Consider the following 27,716-nt stretch of genomic DNA (forward strand, 5'->3'; position numbering starts at 1 on the left):
CAAAAAGTTATGGCCAAAACAAGTTGCTGAAGTTCGGATGAAATAGGCTAACTCCGCGGCGCGACCAGAATCTCCACGGCGCAGATTTTACCTATTTTGAGGGTCAGAAAGCTTGGAAATGTCAACTAAAATCACCCTTTAAGCCACGGCGCGGAGGGTTTACTCCGCGGCGCGGAGATAGGCACGATCTGATGCTTTTCAGCCTTTTAATGAGTTAAATGAAGGGCAAAATTGGTATTTCACATGTGGACGGGTTTTGGAGCCTCAAATCTGATCCCAACCTTATCCAAACCTCATTTCTTCCATTTTCTTCTCATCCACTTCCATCAAAACCTAGAGAGAGAAGGAGAGGTTCTAGAGAGAGAATTGGAGATTTGGAGAAGAAGAAGAGTGAATCGGGTCAAGTCTCAAGTTTTAAAGTTGTTCCCTACGTCTCTAGCTACGTTGTGATAGTGTTGGTAAGTTCTAACTCCGAGTTTTGAGTTTAATTTGATTTATGGCTAGGGTTTGTTCATTTGAAACTTGTAAGACCCATTTGGGGGTTAAATGGGTGAACTTGGGTTAAATTGGTGTATGGAAACCCTAAGGCTTGTAATCTAGGGTTTAATGAAAGATTGTTAATGAGTGCAAGTTTGACCAAATTATGAGTCTTGAGGTTAAAATGGGTCAAATGGGTAATGGTTGACCTAGTTGGGTAAGATAAGTATGAAAATACCCTAAATTGTGTTAGTTGGTGTTAGTAAACTTTAATCACTGGCTCTTAGAGATTAATGATGAGTCTTGGCTTTAAATGAGAGGTTTTGGTGTAAATGGGTCATTTATGGCAAATGGGTCATTAAATGCACATGAGTAACTGGTTGGTGTTTAGTCCAACGAATTTGTATGTTAATTATATGCATAATGTAATAGGTACATTGCATTGAAGGTTGCAAGCTTGATTTCTAAATTTACCGGAGGCGTTAAGGTGAATGGGATATTTATGCATGTATGTATATAATATATTTATTTGTACGCTATGGCATGATCCACGGAGCTGGAAGTGCCATAGTGTGTGTGAGTGTGCTATAATGTGAACCACGGAGCCGGTGGCATCATGGCACGTGTGTTGTAGTGTGAACTATGGAGCCGGTAACACTATAGCACGAGTGTTGAGGTGTGAACCACAGAGCCGGTATCGCCTCAACGAGAGTATGACTCAAGTTGTGATGTGAACCACGGAGCCGGTAGCATCAAAGTGTGAACCACGGAGCCGGTAGCGCTATAAAATGAGGTGTGAACCACGGAGCCGGTAACACCGAAGTGTGAACCATGTAGCAGGTAGCACTATAAAAGAGTATGACTCAAATGCGTAGTGGCGTGAACCACGGAGCCGGTAGCGTCATAGCATTACGTATGGTGTGAACCACGGAGCCAGTAGCACCATGACGCGCGTATGGTTAACCATATAGTTTGTGTATGTATTGTAGTGTAGCATAATATATTTTGGAGTATATGCTATTGATTTATGCTAGTTGCAGTAATGGAGGTTATTAGCTTTATATTTGGAGTTCGTATGCTAATATTATATTGCTAGCATGTTGTGGTATGTGTGTAGGTGGTTGCAAGTAGGTATATTATATATGCATGTGTATACTTATTGCACTCACTAAGCGTTAGCTTACCCCTCTCGTTGTTTACTTTTTAGGTGTAGGTATGGAGAAAGGGAAATGGGTTGTTGGTCATTAGATAATTCCATGTTGGTTGCTAGATGAAGCTTTTGGAAGTCGACCTATTGTTTGGGTAGTTTAGTCCCAAACCATGCTCGTGTGTCGTTTGGTCTAAAACTATCATTTTAAGGTCGAACTTGTATTACATTTAGTTAATGGCCTTCGTGCCAAGTATGTAAACTTTGAATTGTTGGATGTTTAAACGTTTTGTAAGAAACGGTTCGTTTCATGTAACTATTTAAACGGCGTATCTATGGTTTATTAAATTATAAAAAAAAATTGTCGGATGTATACGGGTTGGGTTGTTTCAATTCAAGGGCTTTAGTCTCATTCCCACGCACGACTCATATACTAACTCTCTGCTTAAGCCTTTTGTCAGCGGATCCGCAACATTATCCTTTGACTTTACATAGTCAATAGTGATAATTTATGTAGAGATTAGTTGTCGTACTTTATTATGTCTACGTCTCATATGTTTATTCTTCCCATTACACATTGTAATATGAGCTCTACCAATCACCGATTGGCTATTACAATGTACACATATGGCCGACACCGGCTTAGGCCATCTTCGTATATCCTCAACGAATTGACGTAGCCATTCTCTTTCTTCACCAGCTTTATCTAAAGCGATAAATTCTTATTCCATCGTGGATCTAGCAATAACCGTTTGTTTAAATGATTTCCACGATCTAGCAGCACCTCCAAGTGTTAATACATACCCACTTGTTGCTCTGGAATCATTCGTATCAAATATCCAGTTTGCATCACAATGTCCTTTGATCACTGCAGGATATCTGTTATAATGTTTCCGAGTGTATCTTATGTACCGAACTAACATAATCATATAACTCCAATGATATGTACTTGTATTGTTCGTGTATTTACTTAGTGTGCTTACATCATATGCTAAGTGTGCTTACAGCATATGCTAAGTCGGATCGAGTATAACTCATTAGATACATTTAAACTCGTTATCATGAATCATGTTCTTGATATCAAAATACAAGACACCCCCACATTTCCAAACTATTGTGTTCATTTTACACAACTAACTAGGGTTACTGCTTATCCTTTCAAAGCTTCCCCCACATGTCTTGTAACTTAATATCTATTTCAAGCATAATATGACTATAATACAAGAATGCGTTCAAATGCCCCCACATATGATATACATCTTTTGTGCTCTAAAATTCTAGCACATTTTGAGCAATTTTTGGTCATATTCTAGGTTTGACCTAGAGACGTTAAAAACTTAAGAAAGTTTTGTACTCAAAATTATACTTTCAACTCTTAACTATAGTTGGGCACTTTGACATCCAAGATAATATAATAAAGATAAACTTCTTTATATTTTAAATTATCTTTTAATCTCATCACGTTACATATACAATGGAAATAATCCACATCATCGTTTTCATCAATTCCTTATGTAACTGAATGAAACTTCCTTATGTAAATGAATGAAACTCTGATTTTGTCTTTGCATAAATTCCCCACACTGGAATAATCAATGTTAATAGATCTTTGCAGGTGATCGTTTTTAACATGTCGAGTCTACCATGCCATAGACTTTAAGGTCAAATCTTGAGAATAGAAGATGCATCATTCTATTTCTTCATACCTTTTCTCACAAGGAATTATCACGTCCCTTGTATCATGACAAAATCCACTTGAGACTAAGACATCATTATGAGTGTCTTATTAATTCTTCAGTCCCACTTTTTTTATAATCATAAAGTGTATCTCACTTATAAATGAAGTTTCTTTTCCCGAATTTTTTTTTTTAAAGTTCTTTAATTCTTCCGCAAAAGAATGCTTCTTAGACTTTTCCGGAGTCTATATTAATCACATCAATCAGTTTATCATCACAATATAAATTGACTTTTCAACACCATAATCTTATGAAATTATAAAGGATACAATTAATCCCTTTATTACAATCTTGACCCCAATATTGTCAAGTCATTTATAATGTACTCCCGACACTTGATCGGATAGTCAATGGTAGAAACATCTACAAACTATATATATGAATCTCGCAAGACTCTACCCTATAATGTCATATCTTAAATTCACACATGGAATTTTCTCATACGATGACATATCCTCAAGCCATATTATTTACAGTAACATGCTTTCCATTATCACAAATTTGAATCACATTCGACTTAATGTATTCGAACATATTTTTATAGTTTAGTCTGGGCCATAATCACATGATTGTGTTCTCTTTAAATGATTGCCATGACAAAATTTTAAAGAAAATATCACAAATATTTTCTTGCAACACTCCGTTAATATACAATTATTTAAAGGGAAACACAATTTCCTTGGATAATACTCTTTTCTGAAATGTACTAGGTTTATATATATAGTTAAACCAATACACGTTTAACATAAACCAACTAAACATAATTTTTTTTTAAAAAAAATTTATACTCAATTATAATTTTAACGGATAGAAACATAGTTTCATGACAAATTATAAAGAGGAACCATAGACATTAGTGATGTCCTTTTCACTTTTATAAAAGGATATGTCAATTGTATCCATGATTATCATTATTTCATTCAAATGATGAACGATACAATACAAAATGACCAAACATGTCATTTCTCACTCATGATCTTCGACCGAACTATCAGAGAAATTCCACCGATCACAATTAGGTTAAGCTAGCTAGGTTTCAACTACCAGAAATGACCACCAAGTCATTATCACTCTTGATCATTGACCGAACTAATATGTAAGTTCCAATGATCCCAGTTAGGTTAAATCAAATAGGTTTCAACCACCAAATAGTAAACCAAACAGGTTTCAACTAAAACATGTTTAAACCGAACATGTTTCATCCAAACAGGTTAAACCAAATAGGTTTCAACCAAACTTGTTAAACCACAAATGTTCGAATAAAATTATTCCAAATTTAAAAGCATTAGACCTTATAATTTCGAATAATATTTTATTCCAAACTATTATGTTTGAATTCTTTCTCAAACTACATCATTATGTTAAGTCCGCCGTAAAGAATATTTTTTAACAACTTAGATAATGTCGATAATCTTTACCATATGTAAAGAGATAGTTTGTGTAGAAACACACTTCACACATCATGAATCCTTAATAAAGGATAAAAACCATTATCACAAAGCATAAAACTGAGTTGAAACAAACTGGTTTCAAACTAAATAGGTCAAACCAATAAGTCTCAATCCAATCGATTTCAACCAAATCAGATATACCAAAAAGGTTGTCAACTAAACCGATTGAACCAACAAGTTTCAAACAAATTAGTTGTACCAAACGGTTTTCAGCCATACAGTTAAACCAAACAAGTTTAACATACTGCTTTGACTACGAAACATGCCATAAGCAAAGAGACTGCGTTAAATACAGAACAGTATAATGTCCAATGACAACACTATTAACATAATATGTTTACAAACATGTCAAAGAGGTTGACGTCATTTCACACAAGCTTATGATATTAACATTCGCCTATTAAATATCATTTACTGGATCTAAATGCCTTAACCAAAACGTTTTAGATTATGAAAACGTTTGTTACACACTTTTCTTTTCACAAGAATTGTACACAAACAAAATTTCCATAAACAACAAAACTTTTGAAAGTCTTAGGCTATATATTTTCATGTAAAACATGCATCATCTTATTAATTCTCCCAATCTAATAACAATAAAAATCGTCAAAAGATTTAAAAAGATGTATATAAATATAAATACAACATCAATTGGAAAGGAATTTGGGAAAAAAGAAACATATGTTTTCTTCCTAAAGATAATCAATCATATCCCAAAGAATGTGAGACATCACCAACATGTTCTCGCGGGTCATGAGAACAAGTCATCAAACCAACTTATTGTCCGTTACTTACCCAAGTATAGATATACAATTTGTTTCAAACACATTATTGCAAATCCATGTATATTAATTTTTTTTTCCAAAAGACAAATTTTAATGAACCAATTTTACATAGGCTTTTCGATAAACACATTCCAATTTACCAAATCTTTCAACAAACAAAAGTTTAGACCAAACAAAATTCATTTTTTGCAAATCCAATGACTACAAATATTCCCTTTATCAGTCAGAACAGTTTTAACCAACAACGTATATACGGAATTCTTTTGTTTTAAAACAATTAAAACCATATGAACAAAGATATGGTGACATCCATAATCCATAGTACAACAACTATTAAAACCCGCTTGCCTCTCTATATGCTTGAGGCCTTTAGTTTTTGTTTTTATTTTAACAAAAGCATATGGTACCTTACAGTTGTCAACATTATTTGAAAATTAAATAGACAACCAAAAGTTTTAATTAGTATGCCTATTTAATTTTTTTGTTTTTTTTTTTAGTTTTTTCTTCTTCTTTTTCATCACAATACCAGAATTGTATTTTAAAGAAAACATATTCAACTTCTCTAGTTAAATACATTTATTAATGAAAACTCATTTCCGTAAAATTAATCCGGGTAAAAAGGAACTGTTTTAAGTTTGTAGGAAATATAGTATCCAAAAATATATATTATATATTCATTATAATAATAAATCAAATATAATGAAATACACATACCTTAAAAAAGGGTGTTATCAAGAGGATATGAAAAAGATATACAAATCATCTCACCAAGAGAAGCCGAGGCCCGTGTTTGACACAGTTCCCTTAAAACAGTTCCGCCGTCTACACGTCATCTGTTTCCCATGGTAAAACGGCCGAAGCAGTAGTACTGCCGGACTTGAACATTTGCCTGAAAAATTTGTCCTTGTTCCTCGTGAGCTAACTAAATGTTTGTTCCTCACTTGACCAAGATGATAGATCACTATGTGACTAGAACAAACTCATAAGCTCAACACTAATATATGAAGCTGTGTGTTTTTCATTTGTAATCAAATTGACAAAATGTGTAAAACACTAAAGGAAAACACTCATCGAGAGATGCTTCTGAGAGAACAAATTCTCTATGTATAATAGTTTTAATAGGGGAGAATTAAGTTGGTTTTTAATAAAACATTGATATAGGTTAAATGATATTGAATTTCACTTAATTTACATAAGTTACGTCATAATGAAAAGTCTCATTTACTTATGTAATAAATATTACATTACTTACAAGCTTTTCAATATTATTGTCATCAATTTCTATTCATTTATATTCCAACATATCTTTGTTTAACTAATATGTATTGATGTAGACAAATAAACAACCTCAAACATAATTATAAATATATATACACATATTAATATATCTAAAAAATATTCATTAGTCAAGGAAATTTTTATAAACTAACAGATATAACAAATGGTTCTGACCTTATGTTCTTGCGACTCACATCCACCAGGTTCCTTAATTACCATTTCAATTAGCTAGCGTAGCATACCGGTAGTTGATGAATACGCCAACGTTTTCAACACCTAGGTTGCACAAATAAAAATTATAAAAGAAATTTAATAAACAACATTATATTTGCATAAAATTTTACAGCACCACACACAAGTACCAACATCAACATATCAAAAAAAAAAAAAAAAAAATTAATAATAATAATAATAATAATAATAATAATTAATAATAATAATAATAATAATAAAATAATTTGTTATCTTTTAGATGACTAGAAAATCATAATTAAATATGAATTGAAAAATATTAGATGATTCATTTAAATTGACAATCCACAATTAAACGGTGATCGAAACATTAGCATATCCATTCAATTAATGCACCAATATCAATACTTATCCATTCGTATAACTTTCGTGACAAATCTATGGATAAAGGTTTGTAGTCAAACACCAAATAGTTATCATCATTCATGACTAAACCGGATTCATAGCAAATTATAATCGAAGCCATATGTAGTTTGTAAATATATTGAAGGACAATGCTAAACGTAGCCCTTAGGGCTACGTTTAAGCTTACTATATTTAGATTTCTCTTTAATTAATTTTCTTTAATTATTTGAAATCCTCAAAACAGTATTTTAGATTTCAACATATTCCTCAATAAATAATATTGATTTTCTTAACAAACATCTAAAACAGACTTCGCATGTTTACTTTATTAATTAGTCAAACCAACAAAATCAATCAAGTAAAACAAATGATCATGAGATTAATTTTAACCGCTCATGATACCACATGTAAATTAATTTATTAATCACATACAGGATGAATCTCATAATCACAATCACAAAACATTAAAGGATAACTTACTTGACGGAAGAATTGATTTAGAATTGATGTTTGATGAAGAAGCCATGATTGATAGGATTAATCGATTTCAGTATTGATGCCAATAATCCGATGGATGGATTCTTCTCTGGAATTATGGTGTTCTTAATAATCAGAGAAAAGAGAAATACGTGATTTGGCAACATACTGTATATTTATATTTAGTTAGGGTATAAATTGTCAAGTTATGCAAACTTAAAGGTTGTAATATGACAAATGGTCAAAGGCCATTTACTAATAGGATACGTTTAACAATGTCCCCTTATGAGCTAAGTATAATAGACTTTATCACCTTGAACCTAATCAAAGCTGTATGATTGAGGATAGGATAGTCAACAACAATTGGGTTTGGCAATTGTCGCGTGAGATTTCCGGAAGGACGCAAGCAGAGTAAGTTAACTCAATGTGCAATTTATTTGATTTTGATGTTACTAATAGAGAGCCATTTGATTCTCTTTCCCCGAAATACTCTCTAAAATTTCGGTCTTTCCTTCTCTAACCTATCTTCTCTTTTCAACCAACCCTAGCCATTGTTATCTTTCTTATCAGTAGCCGCCGTTTTATATCTTCCCAAATAACCATCTAAATATATATGCAATTATATATATTGATTTGCTCCTTAAAAAAAAAAAAATACGTGGAAGGATTTCTTCAACACAAGGCAACAATCGTTATCTGTTCTTTGACTTGTGTAGGCTACTACAAAAGAATAATCTAAAAAAATTATTCAGCTACTACTACGTGGAATGTAGTTGCAACACTGCATATTTTTTTAACTTTTGAACGTGCAGGGATCATTTTTTTATTATTTTCTTTCACATTACTACTCTCTTCTACACGTGATTTCTTCATTGACGACGTGTCAAAAAAATTTAAATAAATAAAAGATGCATATTGGAAATTTTCAAAGGTCGTATGGGTGTGCTAGCCCTAACCCTTAACCATGGGTCGGACAATTTCCTAACTTTTGAGAGCAACATTTACATGCCCAACAATCTTCTTGTGGCCCAGCTCAGCAGTGGTATTATTTGAGCCCAACTCAGCAGCAGTTTTATTCAGGCCTAACTAAGGAGCAGTTTTATTCGGGCCCAACTCAGCAGCAATTTTTTTTCGGGCCCAACTCAGCAGTTTAATCAATCCAATAACATTGGGCTTCTTGGTTTGAGTCCGTATGCTCATCCTTACCAACAGACCTACGCTACTAGGAGTTTTATGAGTAAATGAGGTGATGACTGATAATGCTAAAAACGAACATATATTTCATAGCATTATCCTTCAAGAAAGACAAGCTGTTAGTTGATTTTGTTCTATTTACAAGTGATATTCGTTTAAATAATAAAAGATGAAGACAAAAGACAGATTCGACGATTTAAAGACGCAAATGACCAAAACGCTAAAAAGTACAAAGTACAATCAAAGTGGTTCAAATTATTGATGAGAAACATCTAAAAGTTACAAGAGTACGAGCCGCGAAACGCAAAGTACAAGATATTAAATCGTACGAAATGATGTTCGAAAATCCGGAACCATGACATGAACCAACTATCAACGCGCGACGCAACGGAGCTAAAATTAGAAGTCAACAATGCACAAGAATATAATATAATATATAATTAATTATATAAAATTATATATATTATATTATATATTAAATAAATACGCGCAGCCCATGTTTAAAACTCTATCTGAGCTGGAACAGCTGGCCATGCGATCGCATGGCCAGAAGGCACAAAAGTCATGCATTCGCATGAGTTACTGTAGCTGGCCAGGTTCTATAAAAAGTTAGTTTTTCGGACGAGTTATGTACACAATATAATTCAATCTCTCTCACTCTCTGATATATATTTATATTTATTTTATAATTTCAATTTTAATTTAAGATTAATAATAATAAGGTTATGGTAGCGAATGTTGTAAGTTTGTAAGTCGAAATTCTGTACGTGTAACACTACGTGATTAATACTCATTGTAAGTTATGTTCAACCTTTTTAAATTAATGTCTCGTAGCTAAGTTATTATTATGCTTATTTAAGCCGAAGTAATCGTGATGTTGGGCTAAATATTAAGATTGGGTAATTGGGTTTTGGACCATAATTGGGGTTTGGACAAAAGAACGACATTTGTGGAAATTAGACTATGGGCTATTAATGGACTTTATATTAACTAAATGATACCTCATTAATTTAATATAAAGGTTACAATTTGACGTATCTATATATAACCACATACGCTTAATCGGGTACGGTGGGCGGGATATCTATAAATACGAATTATTGTTCATTTGACCGAACACGGGGATGGATTAATAGTTAATGGACTCATTAAAACAGGGGTGGATTACATTCAAGGGTAATTGGTGTAATTGTTAACAGAGTATTAAAACCTTGGGTTACACACAGTCGATAACCTGGTGTATTCATTAAACAAAGTATTAAGACCTTGTTACAGTTCGAATCCCCAATTAGTTGGAATATTTGACTTCGAGTATAAGGTTAATTTGACGAAGATCCTCGTACTTTATAATTATGACCGATGGACTATTATGGACAAAACCGTATGGACATATCGAATAATCGAGGACAAATGACAATTAACCCATGGTAATAAATTAAAATCAACACGTCAAACATCATGATTACGGAAGTTTAAATAAGCATAATTCCTTTATTTTATATCTCATTGCACTTTTATTTACTGTTATTTTATTTATTGCACTTTTAATTATCGTACTTTTATTTATTGCACTTTTATTTATCGTCATTTACTTTACGCTTTAAATTAAGTCATTTGTATATTTAATATTTTACATTAGGTTTTAATTGCGACTTAAGACATAAAATCGACAAACCGGTCATTAAACGGTAAAACCCCTTTTTTATAATAATAATAATAATAATAATAATAATAATAATAATAATAATAATAATAATATTACATATATATATATATATATATATATATATATATATATATATATATATATACATACATATATATATATATACAAATATAGTTTTAAAAAATATAGCGTTAAACTTGGCTAGTTCCCTGTGGACGAACCGGACTTACTAAAAACTACACTACTGTACGATTAGGTACACTGCATATAAGTGTTGTAGCAAGGTTTAGGTATATCCATTCTATAAATAAATAAATAACTTGTGTAAAATTGTATCATAATTAATAGTATTTCGCAATAAAAATATAACTATTTCGTGTACACCTCGCATAACATCAATGACGAATGGTATATGGACACCGGGGCCACCGCTCATCTAGCCTCGGATGCAGGTAAACTCGATACAATTTTTAATAAAAGCATTGTTTCATCGGTTATTGTCGGGGACGGTTCAACCATACATGTATTAAACTCTGGAAACACCACCCTTCCTAATCCTTACCGACCTCTACACCTAAACAATATTCTTGTTACCCCCAATATCGTCAAAAACTTAATTTCAATCAAACAATTTAATAAAGATAATAAATCTACCATCGAATTTGACGAATTTGATTTTTCGTTAAAAGATACTCGTACCAACAAACTATCCTTCGATGTGACAGTGACGGTGACCTTTACCCTGTCACTACATCCAACCTATCCAAAATTGCTTTACTCACATCAAGCCAACCTCTTTGGCACAATCGTTTGGGACACCCCGGTGATCATATTTTACATACTTTAGTTTCTCGTGGTTTCTTTAATTGCAATAAATCCACGACTAAAACTTTATGTCATGCGTGCCAATTAGGAAAACATGTCAAATTGGCTTTTTATCTTTCTGTTTTCGTTGTGACTAAACCCTTTGAAGTTATCCATTCTGATTTATGGACAACACCCATTCCTAGTGTAGGCGGTTTTAAATATTACATGTTATTATTAGACCACTACACGCACTTTCTATGAGTATACCCTCTTCGTAAGAAATCAGATGTGTTTTCAAATTGTATCATATTTAATAGTATTTCGCAATAAAAATATAACTATTTCGTATACATCTCGCATAACATCAAGTATTTTTGGCGCCGCTGCCGGGGAACATCTTAAACGCCAAAGCGAAACGCTATTAAAAAAATATTTTTATTAAGTTTTAATTTCTTTTTGTAAAACTACGTTCTAAATATTAAAAATACAAAAATATAAAAAGAAAAATAAAATATATATATTTTTAAGAGTTTGTTTAAAATATATAAAATTATAAAGTATTTCTATTTTTTTATTTTAGTTTTTAAAGTATAAGTTTTTATTTAATTTATATAAATATTTTATAAGTTAAAAAGAAAAAAAAAAATAATAATTAAAAAGAATCTAGGCCGAGAACTGTAGCAGCCCAAACAAACAGGCCTGAAACCCGAAGCCATGTGATCGCATGGCCCAGACAACTAAATCACATGCAGTCGCATGAGACTGATTGACAGGTCTGGTACCTAGGATGACAGGATTAGGGTTTGGTTTAATAATTATTATTATTAATTAATTAGAATTAGGGTTAAGTTAATTAATAATTAGTTTTAGTTTTTAATTAAGTTTAAGTTTTAAGTTTTTAATTAGTTTTATTAATATATAAAATTAATACTTTTATAAAATAAATAATATAAAAATTATATTTTTATAACTTTAAGCTTATTTTTATATTTTGTATATTTTTATCGTTTAATCGTAATTTATATTTATCGTTCGCTATATAGTTTTAAGTTTAGTATTTTTCCATAGTTATTTTTATATTTCTAGTTTTTAGACTTTGCCGTAAAATCCCTTAAGTGCTTTTTCTTTAGATTAAGATTTTGACGCTTTAGAAATTTACGATATCGCTTATCGCTTTAATATTTTAGAAATTTTAGTGCCTTTTAAGTTATTGTCGTTTTGGATATAGAATTCCTTTTAAGCTTTAATATCTTTAGACGTAAGTTTTAATTTTTAGTTTTTAGACTTTTAAGTTTCGACGTTTTTCTTTCTTATTTTTATTTTTCGACCTTTTATTTTTTGACGTTTTACGACACACTCTTTTTCTTTCTTATTTCTCGACGCTCTAGTTCTTTAGGACATAGAATTTTCTTTATTTTCTTTAAAATTTCGACGAAAAATTATTTTAAGCGGTTAAATTGATACACATCCAAAATTTTCTGGTTCGTAGTAATAGTTGGATTTGTTAGTGGCGAGTTGTGGGCTTCTGATTTAAAGGGTCCTGGCTACCTACTGCATCTATTGGCTATTCGAAACGTGGGCAAAATCAGAAAAATCTATTAATTTGATAACTTATATAATTTTTATCTTTTATAACTAATAGGATATTCAGTGAATGCACCGAGCAAAACGTTCACTACCTTTCATACGTTCACCACCTGTAACTCGATCAAGACATCTAGCCAATATTGTCGCCGTTGATTTTTCTTTAGAACCGTCATCTAGTCAACCAAGTACTCCAATTCAAATTTCCGATAATCCATTTTTTGAACCCGACCTCACAATTGAGAACCCGGAGGATATTCAGGGACAATTCAGAGATCCTGAGCCACTAATCATTCCTCCTGAACCATAAATCACTCATCCAGAGATTGTCGAGGAAGAAACCATTAAGTCAGAATCCTCTAGTGATTCAGATTCAACAAATTCAATCATGGAAAATCTGGAACCTCTAAGTATGGAAGATCGAATGAGAGCTAAACGCACTGGCCAAGGTCATGCAATTACTCAACCAGACATTAATGCGCCAGATTATGAAATCAAAGGACAAATACTACACATGGTAACTAATCAATGCCAATTTAGTGGTGCGCCGAAGGAAGATCCAAATGAACATCTCCGAACCTTTAATAGGATCTGTACTCTATTCAAAATAAGAGAAGTAGAGAATGAATAGATCTATCTCATGTTATTTCCCTGGACTTTAAAGGGAGAAGCCAAAGATTGGTTAGAATCGTTACCTGAAGGGGTGATTGATACATGGGATGTTTTAGTTAAAAATTTTCTTAAACAATTCTTTTCGGCATCTAAAGCCATGAGACTTCAAGGAGAAATTGTTACGTTCACACAAAAGCCAAATGAAACTCTATATGAGGCATGGACAAGATTTGGAAAGTTATTGAGAAGATGTCCTCAACATGGTTTAGACACTTATCAAATAGTACAAATATTCTACCAAGGATGCGACATTACTACACGAAAAGACATCGACATAGCAGCTGATGGTTCCATTATGAAGAAAACCGCAACTGAAGCTTGCAAAATTATTGATAACACTGCTTCCCACTCACATGAGTGGCATCAAGAAAAAGACATAGTTAGATCATCTAAAGCAGCTAGAGCCGATTCTAGCCATGACTTTGATTCCATTTCCGCAAAGATAGATGCTTTCGAAAGACAAATGGAAAAGACGACTAAAGATATTCACGCAATACGAATTAGTTGTGAGCAGTGTGGAGGACCACATTTGACAAAAGATTGTCTCAGTATTGAACAAACAATGGAACAAAGAGAGAATGTTTCATACATCAACCAAAGGCCTGGAAATAATTATCAGAATAATTATCAACCGCCAAGACCAAACTACAATCAGAATTATAACCGAAATGTTCCATACAACAACCAACATGGTCCTAGCAATCAACAAGTATCCAATAATACTTACAACCAGCAAAGACCTATTTTTCCAAATAAACCACCACAAACCGATGATAAAAAGCCAAATTTAGAAGATATGATGTCGAAGCTAGTTGAATCTCAAACTCAATTTTTCACATCTCAGAAACAAACTAATGAACAAAATGCTCAAGCATTTAGAAATCAACAAGCTTCAATCCAAAATCTGGAACAAGAAGTAAGTAACCTAGCAAGGTTGATAGGTGAAAGAAAACTAGGGAGTCTACCTAGCGATACAAATGCTAACCCCCGGAATGAAACAGCTAAAGCCATTACCACAAGAAGTGGTATTACACTTAAACCACCTGAAATACCTGTAATTTCTGATGACTCTATTCCTACTCCACAAGAACCACAATCTGAGCAAGATAAGGAAACAAAACCGGTAGTTGAAAAGGTTAATGAAGATAACACAGTTAAGGCTAAACCTTATGTTAAACCATACCAACCACAACTTCCTTACCCAAGTAAAATGAAAAAAGAAATACTTGAAGCCGAGCAATCCAAATTCTTGGATATGTTTAAACAAATAAATGTCAATCTTCCTTTCATTGATGTGATATCAGGAATGCCAAGATATGCTAAATTTCTGAAATATCTAATCACAAATAGAAAGAAAATGGAAGAACTTTCGGTTGTTACTATAAATGCTAATTGTTCTGCAGTGCTGTTGAATAAGATACCAGAAAAACTTTCAGATCCAGGAAGTTTCACAATTCCATGTTTTCTGGGTACTCTTAGTTCAATAGAAGCATTGGCAGACTTAGGTGCTAGTATAAATTTAATGCCGTATTCACTATACTCTAAACTAGACCTCGGAGAATTGAAACCAACACGAATAAGCATACAATTAGCCGATCGATCAGTAAAATATCCTAGAGGGATAACGGAAAACATGCTAGTTAAAGTTGGTACTTTAGTATTTCTAGTAGATTTTGTTATTCTGGATATGGAAGAAGATTCTCGAGTTCCTCTCATATTAGGAAGACCATTCTTAAACACGGCTAAAGTAATAATAGACGTGTTCGGTAAGAAACTGACCCTAAGTATAGAGGACGAGAGTGTTACCTTTTCTGTTGATAGAGCCATGCAATAACCGCATTCTGCAGATGATACATGTTATTATATTCAAACTATAGATTCACATGCAGAATTGTTAGAAGAATTTCCAGAATTACAAGGAACAGGAGAATGTTCTTTAGGAGAAGGAACTGAACCAATTGATGAAGCTGAAATGTTAGCTGCACTTATGGCTAATGAATACGAACCAACAATGAAAGAACTTTAAATGTTAAAAGAGGAAGACAGATATCGATACAAATCATTGATAGAAGAGCCACCGACATTAGAGTTAAAGCCACTTCCAAACCATTTGGAATACGCTTATTTACATGGTGAATCTGAATTACCTGTAATAATATCGTCTTCTTTTACGGAAAATGAAAAATCTCAACTCATTTCTGTGCTAAAAGCTCATAAACCAGCTATTGCATGGAAAATTCATGACATTAAAGGCATAAGTCCTTTGTATTGCACACATAAAATTCTTATGGAAGAAGGTCATAAAACCTATGTGCAACGCCAACGAAGACTAAATCCTAATATGCAAGATGTTGTTAAGAAAGAAATTATTAAACTGCTAGATGCAGGTTTAATTTATCCAATCTCTGATAGTCCATGGGTAAGCCCAGTTCAATGCGTACCTAAGAAGGGTGGCATGACTGTCATCACAAATGAAAAAAAAATGAGCTTATTCCTACTAGAACTGTAACAGGATGGCGTGTTTGTATTGATTATAGAAAATTAAATGACGCCACCAAAAAAGATCACTTTCTCTTACCTTTCATTGATCAAATATTGGAAAGGTTAGCCGGGAATAGTTACTATTGTTTTCTTGACGGTTTCTCCGAATACTTTCAAATTCCAATAGCATCCGAGGACCAAGAGAAAACCACATTCACATGCCCTTATGGTACTTTTGCTTACAAACGCATGCCATTTGGACTTTGCAACGCCCCTGCAGCCTTTCAAAGGTGCATGATGGCGATTTTTCACGACATGGAAGTTTTCATGGATGACTTTTCAGTCTTCGGTGATACATTTGAATCATGTCTAGTTAATCTTGAACGAATGCTTATTAGATACGAGCAATCAAATCTAGTACTTAATTGGGAGAAATGTCATTTCATGGTTAGAGAAGGCATCGTTCTTGGTCACAAAATTTCAAAGGAAGGAATTGAAGTGGATAGAGCTAAAGTAGATGTAATTGCTAAACTTCCACATCCCACCAATGTTAGAGGAGTTAGAAGTTTTCTAGGGCATGCCGGTTTTTACCGACGTTTCATAAAAGATTTTTCTAAAATTGTCACTCCTATGAATAAACTCCTAGAAAAGGATGCTCCATTCATCTTTTCAGATGCATGCATCAAATTTTTTAATATTCTTAAAGAAAAACTCACTAATGCGTCGATCATGATAAGCCTAAATTGGAATCTACCATTTGAACTCATGTGCGATGCAAGTGATTTTGAAATGGGAGTCGTTTTAGGACAAAGGATTGAAAAACGATTTCAACCTATTTATTACGCTAGTAAGACGTTACAAGGAGCACAAAAGAATTACACAACTACTGAAAAAGAACTCCTTACTATTGTCTTTGCTTTTGACAAATTTCGTTCATATCTCGTTCTAGCAAAAACGGTGGTCTATACCGACCATTCTGCTCTTAGATACCTATTTTCAAAATAAGATGCTAAACCACGATTAATCTGTTGGATCTTACTCTTACAAGAATTCGATATTGAAATCCGAGACAAAAAGGGAGCAGAAAATCTCGCAGCCAATCATCTTTCTCGTCTTGAAAATTCCGAATTAGAAGTTCTAAATGAATCGGCTATACACGACAACTTTCCTGATGAATATCTTTTGAAGATTGATTATAATAAAATTCCATGGTTTGCAGACTATGCAAACTATTCAGTATGTAGATTCCTTAAAAAAGGGTTGTCATACTAAAAACGAAAGAAATTCTTTAGTGATATAAAACACTATTTTTGGGAAGATCCACATTTATTTAAAAGTTATCCCGATGGAATAATCCGCCGATGTGTATTCGGGGATGAAGCTAGTCAAATCTTAAACCATTGTCACACAGGACCAACAGGAGGGCATTATGGGCCTCAACTTACAGCAAGAAAAGTTTACGACGCTGGATTCTATTGGCCTACAATTTTCAAAGACGCACACCTTCTTTGTAAATCCTGTGATGCTTGTCAAAGGGCCAGAAAAATAAGTCAACGTGATGAAATGCCACAAAATGTCATTCAAGTATGTGAAGTTTTTGACGTTTGGGGTATTGACTTTATGGGTCCATTTCCAAAATCTCATAATAATCTCTACATTCTCGTTGCCATTGATTATGTATCTAAATGGGCGGAAGTACAACCTCTCCCAACTAACGATGCACGAGTTGTAGTCAATTTCTTAAAATGTCTTTTTGCTAGGTTCGGAACACCGAAAGCTTTAATAAGTGATCGGGGTAATCATTTCTGTAATAATCAACTTGAGAAAGTTCTTAAAAGATATGGCGTAACTCATAAAATCTCAACCGCTTATCATCCACAAACAAGTGGACAAGTTGAAAATACCAACCGAGCTTTAAAACTTATTCTAGAAAAAACCGTAGGATCAAATCCGAAGGAATGGTCCATGAAATTGGAGGATGCACTCTGGGCTTTTAGAACAGCCTACAAAACTCCAATTGGAACCACACCTTTTAGACTCATTTACGGAAAAGCATGTCACCTTCCAGTAGAAATTGAGCACAAAGCATTTTGGGCTTTGAAGACATGCAATCTTGATTTGCAAGAAGCCGGAGTCTATGATTAAGTCAATTAAACAAATTAGAAGAGTTAAGACATGAAGCATATGAAAATTCGTTAATCTATAAAGAAAGAACGAAGAAATAGCATGATAAAAGAATCAGAAGTTCAAAAGAATTTAAGGAAGGAGATAGAGTTCTTCTTTTCAATTCACGATTCAAGCTATTTCCTGGAAAATTGAAATCAAGATGGTCTGGACCATTCATAGTCAAAAGAGTTTTCCCATACGGAACAATAGAGTTAATAAATTCAAATGGGATTGAATTCAAAGTTAATGGTCACAGAGTTAAACATTACATACATGGTCCGATGGAAGTTGACAATGAAGTTAATCATAATTTCACCACTCAAGAAAACCCTCAGAATGAAAACATAAATATGTTATCAACAACATATGAAAAACAAAAATTGGAAGATGGGGAAGCTTCAGATTGGAGTGATGAAGAAGAATTCCTATACAAACCTGTCACGTCCTCCAGATAGGGCCTGGAAGAATAACGTGACTTAATATATCAAATCACAGTTGTATAAACGAGAACGATTCTACATGAGATGTTTTGTTGAGTTTTTACAGCGGAAGATAAATATGTCTTTAATTGATATGATATGTAATGAAGACTCCAAGCATAGCAAGCAATCATCATCAAAGCAGTAGATATACAGCGAAAGCAATATTTAAGTACCTGAGAATAAACATGCTTAAAAAGTCAACACGAGGTTGAGTGAGTTCATAGGTTTGTCATAAATAATGATTTCAGTAATAGTGTTAGACCACAAGATTTGTTTTTCATAAGTAGATCACTCAGATCCAGTCAAGTTGATCTCCCGTAGGATCAAAAAGTTATGCTAGTGCGTGATATTTAGACTAAACGTTGTTTGCCCCGTGACAAGTTGTTCTGTCCTTGTCGTTTAATTTCATTATCAAGTAATACAAAGACTTAGTCAAATGTATCGGAGACGTTACTCCCGATAGGCCTATCCCCAATAATTAAGAATGCCGCAGCAATTAAAAATATCACTGTAGGGACTTAGTCAGACATAGCCGGGTATAGCATAGTTTTAACAGTTGGTACTGATATTTAGACTAGACTTTCAAGTTTGCCCAGTAACAAGTTATCGTTTATACTTGTCGGTTGGGGACTTGTTGGTCATAGCCCAACATATCACAGTTTAATAGTTGGTACTTGTGTCTAACGTATAAAACAGTTATAAAAGTTGCGCATGTATTCTCAGCTCAAAAATATAGATAAAAATGGAGCAGATGAACTCACATTAAATAGTAGTTGAAGTATTCCACGCAAGAAGGAAAGTAAAGCAAGTAAGTGATCTGGATATCAACCTTGATTAGTAAATGTCTAACTTGACATAAAGTATGTTTATTACTATAGCAACTATATTGACAGTGACGGTTTTCGAGAAAAGTTCCTATTTCTCAAAAGTTTCTATTTTTGGAAACCTACTATTTATGAAAAACTTCCACTTATAGTAAGTATCTAGTTTAAGAATGTTCGGGTTATAATTCTTAATAAAGATGTTGTACAATCTCGCCCAAACTTCGTCGCTAACATGCAAGTCACTCGAATGATCTATTGTTACCGAGCGGCCCAGGATCTCTTGACCAGAATCTAAGTCTTGGCATTCGAGATCCACAAGCGTCCCATAATGGTAATGATAATGCTAAAAATGAACATATATTTCATAGCATTATCCCTCAAGAAAGACAAGCTTTTAGTTGAAGTTGTCCTATTTACAAGTAATATTCGTTTAAATAATAAAAGGTGAAGACAAAAGATAGATTCGACGAATTGAAGACGCAAACGACCAAAAAGCTCAAAAGTACAAAATAAAATCAAAGAGGTTCCAATTATTGATAAGAAACGTCTCAAAATTACAAGAGTACAAGATACAAAATGCAAAGTACAAGATATTAAATTGTACGCAAGGACGTTCGAAAATCCGGAACCGGGACCAGAGTCAACTCTCAACGCTCGACGCAACGGACTAAAAATTACAAGTCAACTATGCACATAAATATAATATAATATTTAAATAATTCTTATAATTATTTATATATTATATAATATATTATAAACCGTCGGCAAGCTAGGAGCCAAGGCTGGGTGAGCTGTAAAAACAAACTCCGCGACTCGCGGAGTTTGAAGAAGAAACGGGCCGCGACTCGCGGAGCCCCAAAGTTTGAAACTGCCTGTAAAAGCTCGCGCATTCTGATCGTAAAAATCATCTTTTTCTTCTTCTTACTTATACGTAAGATATATATATATATATATATATATATATATATATTTATATTTTAATTTTAATTTTAATTTTAAATTCTAATAATAAGGGTATGTTATCGAATGTTGTAAGGGTGTAAGTCGAAATTCTGTCCGTGTAACGCTACGCTATTTTTAATCATTGTAAGTTATGTTCAACCTTTTTAATTTAATGTCTTGTAGCTAAGCCGTTATTATGCTTATTTAATCCGAAGTAATCATGATGTTGGGCTAATTACTAAAATTGGGTAATTGGATTTTGTACCATAATTGGGGTTTGGACAAAAGAACGACACTTGTAGAAATTAGACTATGGGCTATTAATGGGCTTTATATTTGCTTAACTAAATGATAGTTTGTTAATTTTAATATAAAGATTTACAATTGGACGTCCTTATAAATAACCATATACACTCGATCGGACACGATGGGGGGGGGGGGGTTATTTATATGTACGAATAATCGTTCATTTAACCGAACACGGGAATGGATTAATAGTCTATGGAATTATTAAAACAGGGGTGAAATTATGTACAAGGACACTTGGCATAAGTGATAACAAAGTATTAAAACCTTGGGTTACACGCAGTCGATAACCTGGTGTAATTATTAAACAAAGTATTAAAATCTTTTTACAGTTTAAGTCCCCAATTAGTTGGAATATTTGACTTCGGGTATAAGGATAATTTGATGAGGATACTCGCACTTTATATTTATGACTGATGGACTGTTATGGACAAAAACCAGACGGACTTATTAAATAATCCAGGACAAAGGACAATTAACCCATGGGCATAAAACTAAAATCAACACGTCAAACATCATGATTACGGAAGTTTAAATAAGCATAATTCTTTTATTTCATATTTAATTTCCTTTATTTTATATTTAATTGCACTTTTAATTATCGCACTTTTATTTATTGTTATTGTAGTTAATTGCACTTTTAATTATCGTACTTTTTAATTATCACAATTTTATTTTATCGCACTTTTATTTATTGCAATTTCATTATCGTTATTTACTTTACGCTTTAAATTAAGTCTTTTATTTATTTAATATTTTACATTAGGTTTTAACTGCGACTAAAGTTTTAAAAATCGACAAATCGGTCATTAAACGGTAAAAACCCCCCTTTATAATAATAATATTACTTATATATATTTGTATTTTTATAAAATAAAACTAATATAGCGTTAAGCTTTGTTTAAAGATTTTTCCCTGTGGAACGAACCGGACTTACTAAAAACTACACTACTGTACGATTAGGTACACTGCCTATAAGTGTTGTAGCAAGGTTTAAGTATATCCATTCTATAAATAAATAAATATCTTGTGTAAAATTGTATCGTATTTAATAGTTTTTTTCGTTGTAAAATTTACTAGTATTTTTTACCCCTTAGCTTTAAACATCAAGTATTTTTGGCGCCACTGCCGGGGAACAAAAATCTAGCTTAAAAGCCGGAAGCGCAACGCTAATATAAAAAAAAAGATTTTTATTTTTAGTTTACTTTTATAAAAATACGCTTTTGTAAAAATACGTTTTAAATATTTGAAAACATAAAAAGAAAACAAAAATATAAATAATTTTAAGAGTTTGTTAAATATTTAAGTTTTATAAAGTTTCTTTATTTTTAGTTTATAAAAATATAAGTTTTATTTAAATATTTTGTGTTTTTTTTAAAACCTAAAATCAAAATCGAAAAAAAAATTTATATATATAAATCTATTTTTAAGATTTTTATAAAATTATAAAGTATTTCTATTTTTATTTTAGTTTTTAAAACATAAGTTTTATTGAATTTATATAAATATATTAATTAAATTAAAAACAGAAATATAAAAACAAATAAATAAAAAAAAACTACGAAACCTGTGAAACTAACCCACCTTTTCTGAAATTTCGAACCACGCAACTCGCGGCGTTTTTAGCCAGGTGTACCGCAACTCGCGGAGCCGTTTGACACGGGTCACACAGAACCCTAATTTCGCATTAATTACGGATTTTATTATTATTATTAATAAACCCTAATTAGTTTAATTATTATTATAATTAGTTTAAGTTTTTAAATTAAATTGTATTTTAAATTTTAATTAGTTTTAAATAAATTAATGCTTTTATAAAATAAATAATATAAAAATAATATTTTTATAAAAATTGTAATTTTTACAACTTTTAATATATTTTTATATTTTGTCCATTTTTATTTGTTTTTAGCATAATTTTTGCATTTTTCGCTCATATTTAGTTTTAAGATATAGTTTTTGCCATAGCTTATTTTTATTTATAGATTTTTAGGCTTTGCCGTAAAATCCCTTAAGTGCTTTTTCTTTAGACTAAGATTTAAGTGCTTTAAAATTTTGCGACGCCTTTTTAAGTTTTAGTACCTTTTTAAGATATTGCCATTTGGGATATAGTTTTTCTTTTAAGCTTTAATATTTCTAGACGCAACTTTTAATTTTTAGTTTTTAGTTCCTTTTTAAGTTTCGACGCGCTACTTTCTTATTTTTATTTTTCGACGCCTTTTACCTATGTATCAATTATCACTCCAATTAGTAATCTCATTTTGCAATTTTAATTTTAAGTTAGTGAGAGTAATAAGGTTGGGTTAGTCGAGTGTTTTAAAGTTTTATAAGTATCTCTTTTTCTTTCTTAAGTATCTCTTTTTCTTTCTTATTTTTCGACGCCTTTTATTTTTCAACCCTTTTCTTTTTCGACCTTTTTCGACGCGCTCTTTTTCTTTCTTATTTCTCACCCTTCTAGTTTTAGGACATAGATTTTTATTCTACTTCTTCTCTATATTTCTTTAAATTATGAAAATTTATTTTAAGTGGTTAAATTGATAGACATCAAAATTTTCTGGTTCGTAGTAATAGTTGGATTTGTACGTGGACCGGGTTATTGGAGCCAAACAGTACTCAATTATATTGAGACCAAACGAATCCTGCCCCTCTGCTGCATCTTTTGGCTATTCGAAACGTGGGCAAAATCAGAAAAGTCTATTAATTGGATAACTTATATAATTTTTCTTTCCTTTTAAAAACTAATAGGATATTCAGTGAATGCACCGAGCAAGACGTTCACCACCTTTTGTACGTTCACCACATGTAACCAGATCAAGACATCTAGCAAATATTACCGGAGTTGATTTTTCTTTAGAATCGTCATCCAGTCGACCAAGTACTCCAATTCAAATTTCCGATAATCCATTTTTTGAACCCGACCTCACAATTGAGAATCCGGAGAATATTCAGGGATGATTCATAGATCCTGAACCATTAATTTTTCCTCCGGAACCACCAATCATTCAAACAGAGATTGTTGAGGAACGAACCATTAAATCAAAATCCTCTAGTGATTCAGATTCAACAAATTCAATTATGGAGAATCTGGAACCTTTAAGTATGGAAGACCGAATGAGAGCTAAACGCACTGGCCAAGGTCACGCAATTACTCATCCAGACATTAATGCGCCAGATTATGAAATCAAAGGACAAACTCTACATATGGTGACTAATCAATGCCAATTTAGTGGTGCGCCGAAGGAAGATCCAAATGAACATCTTCGTACCTTTAATAGGATCTATACACTATTTAAAATAAGAGAAGTTGAGGATGAATAGATATATCTCATGTTATTTCCCTGGACTTTAAAGGGAGAAGCCAAAGATTGGTTGAAATCGTTACCTGAAGGGGCAATTGATACATGGGATGTTTTAGTTGAAAATTTTCTTAAACAATTCTTTCCGGCATCTAAAGCCGTAAGACTTCAAGGAGAAATTGTTACGTTTACACAGAAGCCAAATGAAACTCTATATGAGGCTTGGACCAGATTTGGAAAGTTATTAAGAGGATGTCCGCAACATGGTTTAGACACTTGTCAAATAGTACAAATATTCTACCAAGGATGCGACATCACTACAAGGAAAGACATAGATATAGCAGCTGGTGGTTCTATTATGAAGAAAACAGAAACTGATGCTTATAAAATTATTGATAACACTGCTTCCCACTCACATGAGTGGCACCAAGAAAAAGATATCGTTAGATCATCTAAAGCAGCTAGAGCCGATTCTAGCCATGACTTAGATTCCATTTCCGCAAAGATAGACGCTGTCGAGAGACGAATGGAAAAGATGACTAAAGATATTCACTCAATACGAATTAGTTGTGAGTAGTGTGGAGGACCACATTTGACAAAAGATTGTCTCAGTATTGAACTAACAATAGAACAAAGAGAGAATGTTTCATATCTAAACCAAAGGCCTGGAAATAATTATCAGAATAATTATCAACCGCCAAGACCGATTTACAATCAAAACCAGAATTATAACCGAAATGTTCCATACAACAACCAACAAGGTCCTAGTAATCAACAAGTATCCAATAATACTTACAACCAGCAAAGACCTAATTTTCAAAACAAACCACCACAACCCGATGATAAAAAGCCGAATTTAGAAGATATGATGACGAAGCTAGTTGAAACTCAAACACAGTTTTTCACATCTCATAAACAAACCAATGAACAAAATGCTCAAGCATTTAGAAATCAACAAGCTTCTATTCAAAATCTGAAACAAGAAGTAAGTAACCTAGCAAGGTTAATAGGTGAAAGAAAACCGGAAAGTTTACCTAGTGATACAAATGCTAACCCCCGGAATGAAACAGCTAAAGCCATTACCACAAGAAGTGGTACAACACTTAAACCACCTGAAATACCTGTAACTTCTGATGAAGCTATTCCTACTCAACAAGAACCACAACCTGATCAAGATAAGGAAAAAGAACCGGTAGTTGAAAAGGTTAATGAAGATAACACAGTTAAGGATAAACCTTATGTTAAACCATACCAACCACCACTTCCTTACCCGAGTAAAATGAGAAAAGAGAAACTTGAAGCCGAGCAATCCAAATTCTTGGATATGTTTAAACAAATAAATGTCAATCTTCCTTTCATTGATGTGATTTCAGGAATGCCTAGATATGCTAAATTTCTGAAAGATCTAATCTCGAATAGAAAGAAAATGGAAGAACTCTCGGCCGTTACTATGAATGCTAATTGTTCTGCAGTGCTGTTGAATAAGATACCAGAAAAACTATCTGATCCAGGAAGTTTCACAATTCCATGTTTTCTGGGTAGTCTTAGTTCGATAGAAGCATTGGCAGACTTAGGTGCTAGTATAAATTTAATGCCGTATTCACTATACACTAAACTAGACCTTGGAGAATTAAAACTAACACGAATAAGCATACAACTAGCCGATCGATCAATAAAATATCCTAGAGGGATAATGGAGAACATGCTAGTTAAAGTTGGTACTTTAGTATTTCCAGTAGATTTTGTTGTTCTGGATATGGAAGAAGATTCTCAAGTTCCTCTCATATTAGGAAGACCATTCTTAAACACGGCTAAAGCAATGATAGACGTGTTTGGTAAGAAACTGACCCTAAGTATAGAGGACGAGAGTGTTACCTTTTCAGCTGATAGAGCAATGCAACAACCGCAATCTGCAGATGATACATGTTATTATATTCAAACTATAGATTCACATGCAGAATTGTTAGAAGAATTTCCAGAATTACAAGGAACAGTAGAATGTTCTTTAGGAGAAGGTAATGAACCAATTGATGAAGCTGAAATGTTAGCTACACTAATAGCTAATGGATATGAACCAACAACAGAAGAAATTCAAATGCTAAAAGAAGAAGACAGATATCGATATAAATCATCGATAGAAGAACCTCCGACATTATAGTTAAAGCCACTTCCAAACCATTTGAAATACGCTTATTTACATGGTGAATCTGAATTACCTGTAATAATATCGTCTTCTCTTATCGAAAATGAGAAATCACAACTCATTTCTATGTTGAAAGCTCATAAACCAGCTATTGCATGGAAGATTCATGATATTAAAGGAATAAGTCCTTCTTATTGCACACATAAAATCCTTATGGAAGAAGGTCATAAAACGTATGTGCAACGCCAATGAAGACTAAATCCTAATATGCAAGATGTAATTAAAAAAGAAATTATTAAACTGCTAGATGCATGTTTAATTTATCCAATTTCTGATAGTCCATGGGTAAGCCCAGTTCAATGCGTAACTAAGAAGGGTGGCATGACTGTCATTACAAATGAGAAAAATGAGCTTATTCCTACTAGGACTGTAGCAGGATGGTGTGTGTGTATTGATTATAGAAAATTAAATGACGCCACCAGAAAAGATCACTTTCCCTTACCTTTTATTGATCAAATGTTGGAAAGGTTAGCCGGAAACAGTTACTATTGTTTTCTAGATGGTTTTTCCGGATATTTTCAAATTCCAATAGTACCCGAAGATTAAGAGAAAACCACATTCACGTGCCTTTATGGTACTTTTGCTTACAAACGCATGCCATTTAGACTCTGCAACGCCCCTGCAACCTTTCAAAGGTGCATGATGGCGATTTTTCATGACATGATAGAAGAATGCATGGAAGTTTTCATGGATGACTTTTTAGTCTTCGGTGATACTTTTGAAACATGTTTAGCTAATCTTGAACGAATGCTTATTAGATGCGAACAATCAAATCTAGTACTTAATTGGGAGAAATGCCATTTCATGGTTAAAGAAGGCATCGTTCTTGGTCATAAAATCTCAAAAGAAGGAATTGAAGTGGATAGAGCTAAAGTAGATGTAATTGCTAAACTTCCACATCTCACCAATGTTAGAGGAGTTAGGAGTTTTCTAGGGCATGCCGGTTTTTACCGACGTTTCATAAAAGATTTTTCTAAAATTGCCACTCCTATGAATAAACTCCTAGAAAAGGATGTTCCATTCATCTTTTCAGAGGAATGCATCAAATCTTTTAATATTCTTAAAGAGAAACTCACTAATGAGCCGATCATGATAACACCAAATTGGAATCTACCATTCGAACTAATGTGTGATGCAAGTGATTT

At 32.9% G+C, this 27,716-nt stretch overlaps 1 non-coding gene across 1 annotated transcript; it reads right to left on the bottom strand.

Moving 5' to 3' along the window:
* Positions 1-13,971: 13,971 nt before the first annotated feature.
* LOC139887070 (small nucleolar RNA R71) lies at positions 13,972-14,078 on the bottom strand. Its single transcript, XR_011772919.1, has one exon. It is a non-coding gene; the product is annotated as a small nucleolar RNA R71 (small nucleolar RNA).
* Positions 14,079-27,716: the final 13,638 nt, after the last annotated feature.

This window comes from Rutidosis leptorrhynchoides, chromosome 1 (assembly GCF_046630445.1).
Source record: "Rutidosis leptorrhynchoides isolate AG116_Rl617_1_P2 chromosome 1, CSIRO_AGI_Rlap_v1, whole genome shotgun sequence".
Lineage (NCBI taxonomy): Eukaryota > Viridiplantae > Streptophyta > Magnoliopsida > Asterales > Asteraceae > Rutidosis > Rutidosis leptorrhynchoides.